The following is a 16183-nucleotide window of genomic DNA, read 5'->3' on the forward strand; positions in this document are numbered from 1 at the left end:
GAGTAAAAAACAAAAATATTAGTAAACAACAAATATGTGCCCTTTTCATTGATCCCAAAACTGTTTAGTCATTACCTCCTAATGCAAAGAGGTTTCCCATACATTGGTATACCAATGTGCAGATGAAGAATCTTTTTTGGCAGAGGTGGTGGATGGTCTTTGATGATCCACCTTGTAATAACTATGAGGTGCCATTATATTTTTTGAGAAAAGTATATTGTGAGTTTGTGCTCAATGTGCGCCCAAACTATTTTGACATGAGAGAGTTCCATGGTAGAGGTGGTGGCTCTGCCCAAGATAGACCTGGAGCTTGTAGGTGATTACTCATGGAGAGTCACCACCCCCTAGCACCCAAACCCAAGATGCATCAGGCTGCCCCAGTAGAGCTGAAAGAGTCAATGGAGCTACAGACTCTTTAGGCAGCCACAACATTGACTAGTGCCATCATCCAGTATGGGACATCATTAGCACACCCTATTGTATTGGATGCTCAGCCATTAGGTGGCAAAAGTGATACCATCCAGTATATGTGTGTCAGTTTCTCGAGGATATGCTCGGGGTTAGATGATGCAACCGATGCAGATGGATCCTCATCTCATCTATGCACAATTTGTAGGAGTAGATGTCCGGCCCACACGGTTGAGGATTTCGAGCTGACAAATGAGTTGATGGACATGGTGTTTGCCCATGAGCCACAGACACAAGTGTGTTGATTTGAATTCATAGCATTTTATTTATCAATCACTTTAAATTTGTAATTACATAAATGAATTTTTATTTATACATCAATTTAAATTGAGACAAATAATATACATTTCAGGGTGCAGCAGCGGTATCTGATGAATACTAAGAGGGGGGGTGAATTATTATACCAAAAAATACTATAAACAAACTCTTAAATAGTTTAGCAAATAACCAGTACAACAAATTGACTAATAAACCTGTTAAGATAAATGCAAAGCAAATAGAAAACAAAGCATTCACCCACAATAGCACAATCACCACAACATAAGATATTTGATGTGGAAACCCAAATGGGAAAAACCACAGTGAGCAGAAACTCACAAGTAACTATCTGCAGAATAGAAACTAGACTGGTTAAGGTCATACAATGTTCTTCACCGGAATAGATCCTGTTAGGAATCTAGATCTCTGTTAGGTGATAAGTCATGTTAAAGACTACCTTGTTAAAGGATTTCAAATCCACAGTTGTGAACCACCTTGTTAGAGGATTTACAAAGGCTTTGCTGGGCCTACCCGATTAAGGGTTTCAGACTTGTCAAAGAAAGTGAGTGATCTAGATACTAGCACAGTATGCTTGGTTAGATCCTTGACAACTCATTGTTAATGCATTTCAGCATTACTTCAGTCTTCAATATCTCCACACTCTATCTCTTCACATAGACTTAATCTTCTCTACAAAGATCACACATAACTTTCTCATACATCATACATGCAAACCCTAGACATGATGTCCTTATAAAGGAATCTAATTTCATGACGGTCCAATAGGATTAGACTACAAGTTCCTAGGTTCAATGCATCTAGACACATTTGGTAACATGGCACAAAATCACCGCCAAAGTGTCGGTGGACGATAACTCATCACACATTACAGAAATACCGATTGGTAACTCATCACAGAGTAATACCGGTTAATACAATATATCGATTATCGATTGTCAAAAATGAAGACTGGAAAATGTTAACTACCGCTTTGTTCCTTCGTACCACTTGAGATCCTTGAACCGCTTGGGGTCTTCATACCACTTGAGGTCTTTATACCACTTGAGGTCTTCATACCGCTTGAGCTCTTCAGTCAATCTGTGACCGGTAAACATCTTCTGCAAAACACCGATAGTGTAAAGACTATGATACACAATACCGGTTGGAACAATTACCGGTTGAGCATAACTCATACATCAAGAAAATGTGTGTCCATCAATGACAATCAAAACATCATCAAAATTACAACAATCTTCCCTTTGGCATTGATGGCAACACTTAGGAAAATTTTGACATCTAATTGTTTTAACAACAAAAATACCATAATCAAAATTAGTCCCCTTAAGCATATACACTATCCCTTTTGCAGAAATTACAATGTACACTACTTCCCAGAATGGTAACATCAACCAAAATTTTAATGTACAATACTCCCCCTTTTCCAACAATGACAAAGTAATGCAAAATAACCCCTGTGTCCTTATATATAAAAATAGAGTAAATATTCATGACAATAAGGAATGAAACTTATCAAAAATAGATTTAAAATCCTGCATAAAAGTTTTCATGGCCAATGTCCATGACTCAAGTAATGAGGCAGCAACCTTACTTTCTGTCTTCATTTGGAATACCAGTTCTTCCATAGCATCAATGGTACTCATCTCTTGAGTTACCATGATAGCTTCCAGATTGAGAACACATTTCTGAAGAATCTACAGTCTTGGCAATAAGAGTAGTTGAAGCTCCTGTAAATCTTTAGACCGGCTGTTGATCTCTAAGTCCATCTTGGTTTTCTTCAGTTGATAATGATGAACTGTTTTCCCATATATAGTGAATGAATCATATGGCATCTTGAAATTGCTGATATAAGCCTATAACTCTGATTGGAGTTTAGCTTTTTGGTTAATCACATCATCACAAAATAGATGGGGTTGGCAGATTCTACTCAAAAGTAATTTTCCCTAATCCATAGCAACACTTATATCCTTCTATTGTTTTAGTAGTTGTGTCTGAAGCTCATTCATTTGCTTGACTAAGGTAGTATTGAGTTCCTCTTCATGATTCTTCTTTGCAGTGGTTGCAACAACATCTTCCAAGCACTGTACCTAGTCCTCCACTACGATACACAGAAGTTTAAGCTTGGATAGAGAGGAATCAGTACTAGGGAGGTTGGTACCGGGAATTAGACTAGTAAGGGTGTCAACCGCATTTTGTATGAAATCATGTTCCTTCTTCCTCCACAATACTTCCAGTCTTTCTTGTGCAAGCTTGATGCTTTGAAGAAGCTCAAACTCATTTGCTGATTGAAGATCAATAGGACTGGTGGTATCAACCTATTTGGGTTGATCACTGGTTGCCTTAGGATTCTCCACTTGTTTTCTCTTCTCTACTTCCTTCTCCTCTTTTTCTTTTTTCTTCTCTCCTTCTTTCTTCTTTTGCTCCTCTTTCTTCTTCTCCATTTCTTTCCTCGTCTCCTCTTCTTTTCTTTTCTCCTCTTCTTGTTTCCTCTTCTCCTCTTCTTTCCTTTTCTCCTCTTTTTGTTTCCTCTTCTCCTCTTCTTTCCTCTTCTCCTCTTCTTTCCTCTTCTCTTCTTCTTGTTTCTTCTTCTCCTCCTCTTTCTTTTTCTCTTCCTCTTTCCTCTTGTCTTCCTCTTTCTTTTTCTCTTCCTCTTTTCTCTTATTCTGTTCTTTCTTTTTCTTTTGCTCTTTTCTCTTATCTTCTTCTTTCTTTTTCTCTTCCTCTTTTCTCTTAATTTCCTCTTGCCTTTCTTTTTCCACTTTCTCTTTCTCCACTTTCTCTTTATTAGCCTTTTCCTTGTCCTGTTTTTCTTTCTCTACTTTTTCTTGTCTTGTTTTTCTTTCTCTTCTTTTTCTCTGTCCTATTTCTCTTTTTCAACTTTTTCTTTATCTTGTTTCTCTTTCTCATTGTCTGGAGTGACATCCTCAACATCTAATGCATTCACATCAATGGGATCCATTTTCTCTATCTCTCTTTCACCTTCACTATTAAATACTTCATCCAGTTTGCATGATGAGAGGTCAGGTTCTTGTTCAGCCTTCTTATTAGCTTCAGATACTTGGTGTATTCTGATAGCAGCTTTCACATGAATGTGAGTATCCTTTTCCACCTCAAAAGTTTTACCTTCTAGTATCCTGAGTCTTCTCCTTCTCATGAAGAAGATGCCTTTGTTCTTATCCATTATCTCAAACAACTTAGAATTAGAAGCATCAGGAAAATATTGTGCAAAAAATTTCTCTCTGATCTCCTGTTCTCTTTCAATGGCAATGCGCCATTTATTATCTAAAGAATTGTACAAAGAATCTATTGTTACCGATCTAATCTCAGATGGCGAACAATCATTAACACATAAATATTTGATGACTTCCTATTCTACCTCTTCCTTTTCATTATCATTAAAATCATCAAAATACTCCTTTAAATCATCAAGCACTTTTCTCCTAATATTCTTAATTGTCCTTTGACAATGTGTCATTGGTTTATAAGAGGAAATATCTATATTTACCGGTGCTGAAGTTGCAGGTACATTACCAGTAGACTTTGCCTTCTTGCTTGATTGCCTTGTCTTCTTTGGTTGAATTTCTGGTTCAATGTCCTCTGAATCTAGTGAGCTGGTTTTGGTTTTCCGCTTCCTCTCAAAGACTTTGGATGGAGCAACCTCAAGTTTCTTCTTAGCTGGTGACCGCTTGGTCACTTTCGGACTGACAGAGGTAACCAGTGCAGATACTGATGTCACTGCTTTGTCCTTTTTCTATTTTGGTTCTTCAACTGGTGTGACCCTCTCCAAGTAAGTATTGGTTCACTTTTTAGTAGCATCCAATGGTGAGGCAAGTAGGGTAGAGGCATACCCAATCAATAGGTCATTCACCACTTCATAACCCATAGGTTCAATCACTTCCTTTCTCGGTTCCACCACTTCCATTATGAATTCATCTACCTTTATTGTGAAGCAGATGTCATCTTTATAATCCTTCACAATATCATCAGATATCCTCATTCTCTGGTTCATTTTCCACTTGAATTCATTGAAATACTTGTTCAGAACCTCAGGATATCCAGCTCCTACTACTTGTAGACTTTCCTTCATTTGCCTAGAAACCGGTAGGTCAGCAGACCATTGCACATCACCTACTCTAGGGAAATAGCCTTGAAAGTAGAAGACTAAATAGACCAAAAGTTGTCCAAACCTGAACCTCAGTGAATTGTCTTGTTTGATGGACTTCAGATTCAACAATAACCGGTGAGCTTAGTCATTTCAATCTTGGTGACCTTTCATAGGGAAGGTACCTCTCCAATGTTGCAGAAACTGGTGATGGCATTAATTTCTTCCAGTGTAATGTCATGCGTCTGCTTGAGATACATCTTATCACCATGTACTCTACTAAGGATGATGTGTATATGTTCTTCTGTGAACTCTTCCAAAAAGTACACCGCATTGTGCAGTTTCATCTTCTCAAGGACACTATATTCAAGTTTGATCTTCTTATCATCCCCACAGAATAGACTTAGCTGGGAATGAATCACTAGAGATCCTAGGTCTTCATTTACAGTCAATATACCCTGAAATATCTTCTTCAACAATAACTCTGATAGGTATTTGAGATAGGGCATTGTATTTTTCTTTCTTTCGATGAAATTCAGTTGACTCTATAGGTGCACTAGAACTAGAGTGTGATGCAGAAGCCATGATAAGAAAGAAATTTGATAAATACCTTCACAAACCAAAATTTAGGGTTTGGCAATGTCGCCCACAATACACCACTTCGATTGCTCGATTACCGCTTAGTGTTCTTCACTACTAGATTGAAAAAGATCTATGGATTCCTCTGCAAGATGAATCACTCTTTGTCGCTCTGCACTTGAAAATTCTTCTCTTGAAAATAGATAAGTGAAAATGGCATTGAAAATCCCTTTTAAACAAACTTTCACCTACCATAATAAATGCATCACCGTTAGGGCACAAACCCAAATTTTGCCTTTTACCACTTCAAGTCTTCTGCCGACTGACAGGTAACATATACCGGTTAAGGTCTTTACTGATATAAACTAGGGGTTTGAAATATTTCATCGATATGTTCCCCCTAAGCTTTTCTAAAGCTCAGTTTGTCAGTTCTGAGACTTCTACACTAGGTGCAGAAACTAGTTCATCTTGTGACACTTCTTTTGGTTTCTTTTTCCATGTTTTATTCATTTCCATTGGAACAGTTTCAACATCAATCTTCCCTTCTTGAGTGATCGGTATATCATCTGATAGGTTCTTTGTCATTCTGCAAGTTTTGGCAGTGTGTCTCAGTTTGTTGCAATGATAGCATACCATTCCAGGTGTTCTCCATGGTCCATTATTCATACTTCCATTCTTCCTTTTGTATGTTGCAGCAGTGTGACCGCTACCATGACAAATCAAACAAGCTTCTCTCCAACTGGTTGCCACTTGATAACCACCTGACTGATGGTCATAGGTATTGTACCAGTTGGGATTCTGGTTCATAGAGGGTTCTGGGATAACTCCTTGAGTCCTTGGAGGATATCTCCCAAAGTTGTGCAAAATAGACCTGCATTCAAATGCTCTATGCCCAAACTTTTTGCATGCATAACAGTTTCCATTGAATCTATTGGATCTAGACTTATTGTTTAGAAAATAAGGAAAATTGTTGTAGGCCTTGCTTCTACACACATTAGGAGTATGTCCTTCTTTGAGACAGTTAAAGAAAACAGGTTTAAATTTTTTCTTACCTTTATCCTTGGATGTTGGTTGCTTGTTTGATGCTTTAGCTTTTGTTCCAGAGGTCTCACCTTCCTCATACCCAGAGAAACCAAGTCCAGTGGTATTCTTTACCAGTTTTGTCAATTCTAGCTTTTGCTCTAGCTTAGTAGTACTCTAATTGAATTTGGCAAGTATCTCCTTTGACTTAGTGAGTTCCTTGAAAATAGCAGCATTGGATTCCATCAAGGTTGCATTCTCAGAAATCGCCATGTTTAGTTCACCTTGCATTTATTCTTTTTCCACTTTACTCTCTTGGAGATGAGCAGTAAGGGCATTGATTTCTTGCTTCAGCTTGGAGATCTCATGATCTTTGTCTTTTACCAGATCTTCATCTTTCCTTCTATTCTCAAGCTCTTGACACATTCTAATAGTCAGACCTTCCAACTCTTTTCTCAAATTGGCTTTAGATTCATTCAGTTTTTCAACTTCTTCAACTAGGGCATCCATGTTTGCTTCATCAAAAGAGCTATTTTTAGTAAGTTCCATCAATTTCTTAGCATGCTTTCTTGTCTTGGAAAAAGAGGCTTTATAGTTCCCTTTGAGTTCATCATAGGCTCTCTCAGTCTGAGTGAGATGATGAGTAAGCTCCCTCACACTGTATTCCCTCATATCTCGTTCCAAGTGGTTAGACTTATAGAAAGGTTGGCTCTGATAATAATTGATGAATACTAAGAGGGAGGGTGAATTATCATACCAAAAAATACAATAAACAAACTCTTAAACAGTTTAGCAGATAATCGGTACAACAGATTCACTAATAAACCGGTTAAGATAAATGCAAGCCAAATAAAAAACAAAGCATTCACCCACAAGAGCACAATCACCATAACACAAGATATTTGACGTGGAAACCCAAATGGGAAAAACCATGGTGAGTAGAAACTCTCAAGTAACTATTTGTAGAATAAAAACCAAACCGGTTAAGGTCATACAATGTTCTTCACCAGAACAGATCCTATTAGGAATCTAGATCTCTGTTAGGAGATAAGTCTTGTTAAAGACTACCTTGTTAAAGGATTTCAGATCCACAGTTGTGAACCACCTTGTTAGAGGATTTACAAAGGCTTTGTTGGGCCTACCTAGTTAAGGGTTTCAGACTTGTTGAAGATGTGAGTAATCAACAAGTGAGTGATCTAGCTACTAGCACAGTATGCTTGGTTAGATCCTTGATAGCTCATTGTTAATACATTTTAGCATTACTTCAATCTTCAATATATCCACACTCTATCTCTTCACACAAACCTAATCTTCTCTACAAAGATCACACATAACCTTCTCATACATCATACATACAAACCCTAGACATTATGTCCTTATAAAGGAATCTGATTTCATGTTGGTCCAATAGGATTAGACTACAAGTTCCTAGGTTCAGTGCATCTGGACACATTTGGTAACACGACACAAAATCATCGCCAAAGTGTCGGTGGATGATAACTCATCACACATTACAGAAATACCAGTTGGTAACTCATCACAGAGTAATACCGGTTAATACAATATATCGATTACCGGTTGTCAAAAATGAAGACTCGAAAATGTTAACTACTACTTTCTTCCTTCGTACCGCTTGAGATCCTCGAATCGCTTGGGGTCTTCATACCACTTGAGGTCTTCATACTGCTTGAGGTCTTCATATCACTTGATCTCTTCAGTCAATCTGTGCCCGGTAAACATCTTTTGCAAAACACTGATAGTCTAAAGACTATAATACACAATATCAGTTGGAACAATTACCGGTTGAACATAACTCATACATCAAGAAAGTGTGTGTCCATCAATGAAAATCAAAACATCATCAAAATTCCAATAGTATCCCATACTCCTCCCCTAGTTACTATAGCTGCAACTTCGATGCCTGAGGTATAAATTTTGTAACATGTTAAAATAGAATAGTACACTTTGAATTCAAAAAAATACAATATATACTAACTATCTTTAATGCTTGGTCCAGTTTCTAGTTTGTAGGTGTTGACAGTGGATGAAATATCCCAGATTGATGACATCATGCTCTCAGCGATCGATTTTGGCCTACAAGGCTATATGATATCATATTTTGTACAACCCTTTTTATGTATTGTTTTTATGGATATGCAAGTCATTTCATTTTAGATTTTTAAAATTATGTTTAATTTATTATCTGTACTAATATCTCATATTAATTTTGTTTTCTTAAGGTACCCCCTCCGCATCTAGGGCTTGTCCTAAGAAAAAGGATTCCTCGAAGACGCCAAAACATAGGAAGAAGGTAATTGAACACATTTTTAGTTGTACAATTGTTTGAAAATGTTGAAATCAAGTATTAGTTGGGGTTTGTAGATTGATTAGTGTTTTTTGTGTATTTTACATGTATAGCAGCCATTGAGCTATGTGGATTTGTTGAGTGAACCTGATTCGCCCGTGGATCAAGAGAGGGTAGAGGTATGTATCTCTACTTTATTTTTTTGATTTCATGATTATATGCATGCATACATGTGAACTTGGGATATATTATAATCTTATAATTTTTTCATATAGGAAATATCCATACCTATTTCATCAATGGCGAACCCTACTCTTTGCACTGGAGAAGCATCTCAAGATCCCGTACAGTTTTGTTTGATATGTAAAATTAATTGTTTTTAACCTTCAATACTTATCATTATATTAATTATATTTAATCTTTGAATATTTTTTGTGTAGGTAATAGCGACAGTTTCTACATCAATGGTGAGCCATCCTTAGTCCATTGGAGAAGCATCTCAGGCACAGGTACGTCATTGTTCTCTATATTATAGCTTTTAAGTGTTTTTGATATATTTATGTTAGTATGTTGTATTAATTGTACATTTAATCTACAATAGACCCCTTCGTGGTATGGCCATAATGTGGATCCATTTAAGTATGTTTTCAAGAAAACTCCTAAGAGTGACAAGGAGAGGAGAGCGAAGACATTAGCTCCTAGATCAGTCGATGAGGTAATCTATATTTCAATTGCAAAGAAATTAAAGTTAAATGCATAGTTATGTTGTTAATTGTGAACTATTTTCTGCAAAAGAATTTTAACTTGGCTTTTGAATTGTGGTTTTGCAGCCATCTATAGAGCCGCGCACTGCATCGAAGAGGCTTGATTTTGATGTTCCACCACAAGTTTAGGATCATATAGTGTTAGTTTTGATCATAGAATGACCAATACATGTAGATATATTCTACATTTTTATTGTATGTCAATTTGGACATGGCATATGCCACATTTTTGTAATACTTGTATTGACTTGGCTGACATTCCTTTCTATATATATATAAATATTGATATTCGATCCAATAAATGTGTACTGAGTTCATTATTTTGTATTCCTTGTCTTTTGTGGTTGTCCTTTTATAAATTTAAATGAATATTTTCATATGTAATCAACAATATGAATATAAACAACAAAAATATATGATATTAAACATTGCAATCGTGGAATATGATTTGATAAGATTTCTAAAATGTTGAATTAACCCTACAAAACTCCTTGTATTCAGTTCATTATTGTGTATTTGTTGTATTTGGTGGCTTCCATTTTATAAATTTAAATGAATATTTGCATATGTAATCAACAATATGAATTTAAACAACAAAAATTGACAATATGAATATAAACAACAATATATGTTGTGCGAGAGCACCCTCATGCTCGCAATGGTCAAATTTTGTTCATCGTGTGCACAAAACGACATCACGAGAACATCTAGGTGGGCAGGTTTATGCTAGGCATGCCCCTATCATGCATCCCAAAGCATCAGAACGTCGAGAGTCATACTATACCGGTGCAATCTCTCAAGTGCCCTGAGTCCAAAAAGTTGTCAAAACTTGACGGACTGTTTCTTCAAATCTAGGACACATATGGTCAATCTGTTTGAAATAGTGGGGTCATGTGAGGCTCCTCTACAATGGCCTATATCATTTTTTTATGAGTCAGAGCCATTTTCGATTGGTAGCATTTTTTTGCCTGCTACAAAAATTGTTAATTGCATGCAATGCAAAGTTGTCAAATTGGCTAGAATTGATTCGGTTTGTCGTGTGCACAAACCAAAATCATGAGTGTGTCTAGGTGGGCAATTTTACACTAGGCATGCCCCTATCATGCAACCCAAAGTGTTAGAATCTCGAGAGTCATACCGTACCGGTGCGATCTCTCAAGTGCCCTGAGTCCAAAAAATTGTCAAAACTTAATGGACTATTTCTTCAAATCCAGGACACATATGGTCAATCTGTTTGAACCCATGGGGTCATGTGACACTCCTCTACAATGCCCTGTCTCAGTTTTTGATGAGTCAGAGCCATTTTTTATTGGTAGCATTTTTTCGCCTACTGCAAAAACCATTAGTTGCATGCAATGCAAAGTTGCCAGATTGGCTAGAATTGATTCGGTTTGTCATGTGCACAAACTGATGCTGCGAGCACATCTAGGTGGGCAGGCTTACACTAGGCATTCCCCTGTCATGCATCCCAAAGCATCGGAATGTCGAGAGTCATACCGTACCGATGCGATCTCTCAAGTGCCCTGAGTCCAAAAAATTGTCAAAACTTGACGGACTAATTCTTCAAATACATGACACATATGGTCGATCCATTTGAACCCATGGGGTTGTGTGAGGCTCCTCTATAATGGCCTATCTCAATTTTTGATGAGTCAGAGCCATTTTCGATTGGTAGCATTTTTTCACTTACTACAAAAACTGTCAGTTGCATGCACTGCAAAGTTGCCAGATTGGCTACAATTGATTTGGTTCATCATGTGAACAAACTGACATCATGAGTACATCTGGGTGGGTAATTTTATGCTAGGAATGCTCCTATCATTCATCCCAAAGCGTTGGAATGTCGAGAGTCATACCGTACTTGTGCGATCTCTCAAGTGCCCTTAGTCCAAAATATTATCAAAACTTGACAGACTATTTCTTCCAATCCAGGACACATATGGTCAATCCATTTGAACCCATGGGGTTGCATGAGGCTCCTCTTCAATGTCCTATCTCAATTTTTGACGAGTCAGAGCCATTTTTGATTGGTAGCATTTTTTTGCCTGCTACAAAAATCGTCAATTACATGCAATGCAAAGTTGACAGATTGGCTAGAATTGATTTGGTTTGTCGTGTGCAAAAACTGATGTCATGAGCACGTCCAAGTGGGTATTTTTACACTAGGAATGCCCCTTTTGTGCATCCCAAAGCACCGAAACATCGAGATTCATACCATACCAATGCGATCTCTTAAGTGCCCTAAGTCCAAAAAATTGTCAAATTTTGACGGATTATTTCTTCCAATCCAGGACACATATGGTTGATTTGTTTGAACCTATGGGGTCATGTGAGGCTCCTCTACAATGTCCTCTCTCAGTTTTTGATGAGTTGGAGCCATTTTTTATTGGTAGCATTTTTTTGCCTGCTACAAAAACCGTCAGTTGCATGTAATGCAAAGTTGCCAGATTTGCTAGAATTGGTTCGGTTCATCGTGTGCACAAACCAATGTCACAAGCACATATGGGTGGGCATTTTTATGCTAGGAATTCCCTTGTCATGCATCCCAAGGTACCAAAACATTGAGAGTCATACCGTACCGGTGTGATCTCTCAAGTGTCATGAGTCCAAAAAATTGTCAAATTTTGACGGACTGTTTCTTCCAATCCAGGACACATATGGTCAATCTGTTTGAACCTGTGGGGTCACATGGGGCTCCTCTACAATTTTCTCTCTTGGTTTTGGATGAATCAGAGCCATTTCTTCTTGGTAGCATTTTTCACCTACTGCAAAAGTCGTCAGTTGCATGCAATGCAAAGTTGCAGGATTGGCTACAATTGATTCGGTTCATCGTTTGCACAAACCGACATCATGAGTGCGTCTGGGTGGGCAGTTTTACGATAGGAATGCCCCTATCATGCATCCCAAAGCACTGGAATGTCGAGTGTCATACCCTACCGACGCAATGTTGAAGTTGCTTGATAACTTTTTTGACAAATTTTTTGACAACAATGATATTTTTTGCTCAAATTGTATCTAGTCTCAATCTATGACCCAATAATGACTCAAATAATTCTCCATGATTATACAAGAATCAAGAATGCTCATGATTGACTAGGGACACATCACATATACTCAAAACATAGTCACAAAACATTGACACACAAAATAGTCACAAAATAGTCACAAAACATTGTCACATATTATTCAAAAATTTGCCTCTAAATATGGTCAAATCAACTCTTGGCTAGTTGATTATACAAAAAAATGTCTTACAAATCATCTCATGGGCTTTAATACAAAATTTGGCATTACAATATGTGTGATTCAACTCATCGCCATTTTAATATACAAATCATCTCATGGGCTTTTATTTAAAATATGACATTACAATATGTGCGATTCAGCTCATCGCCATTTTAATATACAAAATTTGTCATGTAAATATGTACAAATCAGCTCATTGTCATTTAAATATACAAAATTATGCCCCTAAACTTGTAAAAATCATCTCATGGGAATTTATATATACAAAAAACAAATATAGAACAATTCTTCAATGATTTATACAAAATTCTCAAAATCATTCTACTCTGAACCATAGAATCAATCAAGTGAGCCTTCAGGATCGGCTCTAACCCGTATTGTATCAAGTATTGCCTCGTGGTCAAATTCATGAACTTTCCATAAAATCTTGTTATGAGGTCTACTAGGATACTTCATCAAATGAATATTTGTTGCAACAACAAGGTTAGAGAAATGAAGAATATGTCTGTGTTTCAAAGTCCTCGAACAACCAAACATCAAAATTCTTGATAGGGTATCTCCGAAGCCATGTTCCTGTCATGACAACAGACCCTATTGGGTACTCAATACCCTCTCCATCAATGATTGTGGTTGTCAATTTTCTTTTAGGCTCAACACAATGACACAAATAGTAATATGTTCCTTCTTCATTGTTCTCTTCTACAACAACTACATACACATGACCTGCATTTTATAAAGTGTTAATTAATACCAAAAATAAAGTATGATGTACACCAAAATGAACCAAAAAGAATACTTGCAAAAAAATTAACTCAAAAAATCACCTGAATCCACTAGGTCAGATACATGGTCAAAATCCACTTATGTCTCCATCTGGCTCAATTGTAGTGCTTTGGGAATTTGATATGAATCAATGGGAACCAACGGTCTACAAGACCATTTATCAACCAACTCTTGTGATTCACATTCTTCCCACAAACAATACATGCATGAAGAGCAAAAACATACCATCTGTCTCATATAAATTACCAGTAAACTTGAATTTGAATTCATAAATGAGTGCATGTCACTCGATCCTGCAACTCTACAACAATCTAGATAGTTTTCAATGTTAGATTCAGTGATCAACCAAAAATATCTACAAACCATTGACATAAATGGATTACCTGGACCCATCGTAGACTTACACCATCGCACAATTGTTTCTGCATCTATCAACTTAGCACCACCTTCGTACTTCAATTTTTCCCTAGCTAGGGCTCTTTTCACACATGCTCCTGCACCATCGTGCTCTCCCTTAACATGTCCAGCCTCACTAAAATTCCAAAAATGTTGTACACCGCTTGTCATATGCATCCTTTTCAACCAATAAAACATCCTTGCATTCTTGAATTATGCGGTGCAATTATCTAACCATATTAAGTGTTAGTTGTATTGTATGTTCCTTTCCCTTAAACTATCATAGAAAACTTTAAAGAATCCTTGTACAAACTCTGATGAATGAGTACGATCATCACTTATGTAGAAGTGATACTCTCTTACAACCTTTCTATCCTCCTTTGTGCTATCATCTGCATGCATGAATGCTATGTGTACAAAAATAGAAAATTGTGTAGAGTGATAATACATGGATTGCACTTCATTTTGAGGTTGTAGTGTATAATTTTCAGCGAAAGCAATGATAGAGATAATGGTGCCAAGAGGAAATGTGTCCTTACATAACTTGAATTTCTCATCTAACCATCGAGCTCTATGTGTATGCATTATGGACTCATAAACTAGATTCTCTTGAAACATTTTCATAAATTGAGCTACACATATATCACTTTTCACTAGCTCACATCTCTTCAAATCTTTTCCATCTTTAACTCCATATGTGATTGTCTTGTATTTTTTGAAAGAAACTAGTTTCGTACCAATTTCATGTGTGCTCTCCAAATGTACGCATCTTGGTAAACGTTGCAAACCACCACATATAGCACAAGAACCTTCCAAACAAGGCATCTTATAATAAATGCAACCATCATGTCTATTACATAGCACACTTGAAATAAATTATCTTACCGACTTAGGAGGTGCTTATATATTACATTCCTGCAAAACATCGTTAGTGTGAAAAGTAGAACAAATATGATGAAAAATATCATAATGCATGGAAAATTCAATATGCATCCTACAACAACACGTGGTGCATACATGATTAATCTTAATATAAAAAAGTTTTGCCATTTCAAAAAATCTTTGAGAAATTCTTATTTGAGGAAACTTTTGAAGGATTCTTTCATAAAAATTATTTTGAGTCATATCCAAATAGTGTTTGGCATGTGGCTCACGATTTGTACACCCAATTCGCCTTCTAACAACATCTCTTTGGTTGGGCGAAACTCTTGTGTTGTCATGCCAAAAAATTTTAATTAATGTTTTTAGTGCATCAACAACAACCTTGTCTTTGTGTGGTAGTCTACCTGAGAATGCCCAAAGAGAATTATTGTTAGTTTCCTCTATTTTTTCTCTACTCTTTAATGCTTTACTTAATGTTGTTCTACTAATGTTTAATGACTTACTTGTTTTGCTTATCAAATGATCTTTTTTTATTTTCTTGCTCATTATGGTTGATGTAATGACACATCAAGTAGCATTAGAATCTTTAGTACGTGATTTTGAACCAATAGCTTGATATGCATCAAATAGATTTCTCACAATAGTTCTTTCACTGTTACTTTCAGATGATCTTAGGCCTAGAATTTTCATTGTCTCTATAAAATTCAAATTTTTAATTAATTGACATCTTGCAGTTTGACTTAAGTTATTAAAATAAATTTGCCATATTCTTTTAACCATTCTCCTACAAGTTCATTCATTCATTTTATTGGGAATTGACTTCAATTTATTCTCATCAATGTCAATTAGATACTTTGGTTTCCTATGAATGATTCTAGGAGTTGTTAACATCGGTGCATTATGTGCATTCAATTCATCAAGTAGAGAAGGTGTAATATTTTCATCATTTAATTGATTATTCAATGCACTATCTTCTTCAATTGCATTAGATTCAAATGGTAAATCAAATGTCTCTTCTTCAATTGCATTAGGTGCATTATATTCGTTTGGTAAATTGAATTGAGATGTTGAGGATGACATACCTTCTTCTCCCATTGTTCTTATGTCACGCAATTTCTTCATACGCTGCCTTTGTCTTTCCTTTTGAGCCTCTCGTTGTTCCATTGTTCCTCATTTGTTCTTTCCCATGGTTGATATCGGTTGTCCTAAATAGAATCATATTACATATATATGTAAACAAAAGTTCATAAACAAACAAATAACCATAAATATGCATCTTATCACTATTTTTTGGAATCAAACTATTAAACAATCACAATACTGTTGACAAAAACTAATAAGAACAACAATTCAATCATTTGA

Source organism: Cryptomeria japonica, chromosome 10, assembly GCF_030272615.1.
Source record: "Cryptomeria japonica chromosome 10, Sugi_1.0, whole genome shotgun sequence".
Classification (NCBI taxonomy): Eukaryota; Viridiplantae; Streptophyta; class Pinopsida; order Cupressales; family Cupressaceae; genus Cryptomeria; species Cryptomeria japonica.